Source organism: Poecilia reticulata, chromosome 9, assembly GCF_904066995.2.
Source record: "Poecilia reticulata chromosome 9, P_reticulata-male-v2, whole genome shotgun sequence".
Lineage (NCBI taxonomy): Eukaryota > Metazoa > Chordata > Actinopteri > Cyprinodontiformes > Poeciliidae > Poecilia > Poecilia reticulata.
In genome coordinates this window covers 1904734-1907810 of record NC_088838.1, presented here as the reverse complement: position 1 = coordinate 1907810, position 3077 = coordinate 1904734, and the positions used below count along the sequence as shown (strand labels likewise).

Sequence of the window (3077 nt, the reverse complement as noted above, 5' to 3'; positions counted from 1 at the left end):
TACTTTTTGTTAAGGGAAGTTTTTATAGCAAGATTGTTTTCTGTGTTTTGTTTTATATACTAAGGCAGAGAAAAATCAAAAAACATATAATGACCTTTTATCAACCACTACATGTGCACCAGTCAAATGCAGTGGTGGGAAGTAACGAAGTACTTGTACTTTGTTACTGTACTTAAGTAAAATTTTCATGTATCTGTACTTTACTTAAGTAGATTTAATAATGGATACTTTCTACTTTTACTCCACTACATTTTACAGTAAGTATCTGTACTTTCTACTTCACTACATTTCTACAAAAGTGTTGCGTTACACGTTACCCCAGGTGAAAAAAAAGTATACTTCAAACATACTTAAATTTGAGACAATACACTTTAAGTATACTAATCATTAAGTATACTACCTATATCTGAAGTATACTAAAAATACACTTGTACCAATTTCGAAATTAGTACTTTAAACACACTTAAACATAATTGTACCAAAATACACATTTAATATATTAAATAAAAGTATACTTTAATTGAACAAAATATGAATAAGTATGAATTTTTAAGTGCCTTAATAATCTTTTACTATTTATTAAAATTGCATACAATAAAAAAAAGGATAATCATAATGTAATTTTTAAGAAAGTACCCAATCAATTTTCAGATGTGTGATGTAAAACCTTGTAATCAACGGCATTAGCTCCAGTTCATACTCCAGACCAGGCACACTTTCATTTATTTAAAAAACGCCACAAAGAGAAGAAAAAACTTGAATGCAGGGAAGATAACAGTCACTGTTCAAATTTGCCATTTTTACAAGCATAATATGGCCTTAAAGGTAGAGAGGGCCTTGACAAGGGTTACTAATTTTGGTAAATTCAAGCTGGTGACGTCCTAGTCCGAGTTAGACGACAACACAACGGGACAACAACTGATGGAAATGAAATGTGTGTCACAAATGGAGCCCGAGAGGACGAAGGCTGCTAAGTGTTGCTAGCTGGTGGTAAGTTTGCTTATTAATCTTCATTTAATTATAAACAGTGCAGTAAAGATATATAACTTACGTTGGTTTCTTAAATAATTATTTTACCAATTTTATTGTGACTTGTATGATTATTACTATAGCAATCATTCAGCTTCATGTTATAACTACACGGAGATTGTTTGTTTCGACTTATACTTTAATTCATAAACTAACCTGGTTTTAATTGAGCTCCATAAGACACAGACACTTTGATATTGTGAGGTTGTTGTTATAACTCGTTCATCAATGATTTCATCTTCAACATATGTTTGCAGTCTAACTAAGCCAAAGAAGATGAAAGAAGAAGCCAGAGAAATCAGGTGTTGGGAAACCTAAAGACTTTCCTGTCTCAGAAGAAGCTCTGACTCCACCAGATCACCAACCAGCTCTAAGGATGAACCTCCACATTGTCTTCATGATGTAAGTTTATTTTTTCAATGAGGAGCTAGCTACATTTTCAACAAAAACTGCTGTGTTATCAACACTAAGTGCTTAATAAACATGATTTGATTTAAAGGTAACTGGGAAGAATTTTTCTCTTCTTGTTAATCTAACATTTATCTTTCATTTTTTTATTTGTTGTTGACTTTCAGGGCCCTGTGATGGAGTGGTGACCTGTCCAGGGTGAACCCTGCCTCATTTGATGGCTGCTGGAGATGGGCACCACCAGCCCCCCTCACCACCCTGCAAGGATCAGTGTGTTCAGATCATGGATGGAAAGATTTTAAGGTAATTTGTCTCCTTAAGTCCACACTTAAAACAGCTTCATAGTTAATGCCAACATCAACTGATTCTATGACATTGCCGACTATTTTTTTCTACTTCTAACATAAACAGGCAAAGAAGACACCCAGAAATGTTTTTCCACTCCAGGCATCCGATCCCAATCATCATCATTTCTTATGATGTCACATACATGGTGAGTCCACGTCTTAAAATTGTAAGTATTCTTTTTTTTATTTTATTTTCTTTTTAAATACAAACACTTTCTCTGTTTAATTGCTCTATTGTTCTTTTTTGTAGGTTCCTGTAAGGTGCAGTGAACGGGAATGTTCTGTCGTTGATCCACACTTTCATGTTTTATTGTCACACTTAAATTTTCATGTTCATGTGTTCACTTTTGATATGTAAACTGATAATTTATGTAAAGTTCCTAAAGTTGTGAGTAAAATTGGACAATTTTAAGATGTCGATAATAAAACAAAATATTTGAATTTCCTTAGGCGTCTTGTAATTAATCTTTCCATGTAATTTTAGCCTAAAACAATGCAAGTACTGTAGTGTAGTTAACCAGGACCTGTCTCTGACCCTTTTTAAAGTTAGAAACTCCCTGCAATTTGTTCACAAACACCAGTTGTCACCATTATCTAAATAAGGTGGAAGCAGAGCTTCTCCTGAAATCCTGCTGTTTTATGGCTTTCGCAGATCAGTGTGAAAAACTGGAACTTCTACTGATTGCTTTCCCAGACCGAGAAAGGGCAGATCAAAGATCTTGGCAAACAATCTGCTTTAACTACAGGTAAAATAAAGTCAATAGGCCAGAATAAGTTATTAATTTTAAAACTATAATTAGGCTATTTCAATCAAGTCATGTTAAATTTCAAAACTAGCATATTTCAAATTTGTTTTCTTAACAATACCCATTATTAGTCATTGTCAATTCACCATTCTCCAACTGTATTTAAAGGAACCAGCCTCCGATCGGAGAGTAAACCAGTTAGTAGCAGCTTTAGCCACAGTTAGGAAACATACACATACACCGCTGCCTGTCAGTGCTGTATTGTTACATGTTTCACGAAAATCACTGACATCTTCCAACACTGTTGTTTAGAAAAGTATTTTAAATATTGACTTAAGTGCTATCTGGGAAATAATTTACATATTCTGATGTGATTCATAATTTCTCCTTTTGTTTTGCTGTCCATCTTTCTCAACAGTAGCCAACCTAACAACCTACCATATCTGAGCTGGGATGGTCTTGTTTCTGTCCTTGGCAGGTTCAGTCAATCAGCTGTGGTACATCTGCTGCCTAACTTCAACCTATCATGGGCCTCTTGATTTCAAAG

At 34.2% G+C, this 3077-nt stretch overlaps 1 long non-coding RNA gene across 2 annotated transcripts; it reads left to right on the top strand.

Annotated features, from left to right (window-relative positions):
* The first annotated feature begins 374 nt into the window (after nt 1-374).
* On the top strand, nt 375-2239 carry LOC145552980 (uncharacterized). 2 transcript variants are annotated; one of them, XR_014089140.1, is made up of 4 exons: nt 375-1431; nt 1605-1740; nt 1849-1951; nt 2035-2239. It is a non-coding gene; the product is annotated as an uncharacterized LOC145552980 (long non-coding RNA). The 2 variants fall into 2 exon arrangements; XR_014089141.1 differs by having other exon boundaries at nt 377-1431; nt 1849-1930.
* Nucleotides 2240-3077: the final 838 nt, after the last annotated feature.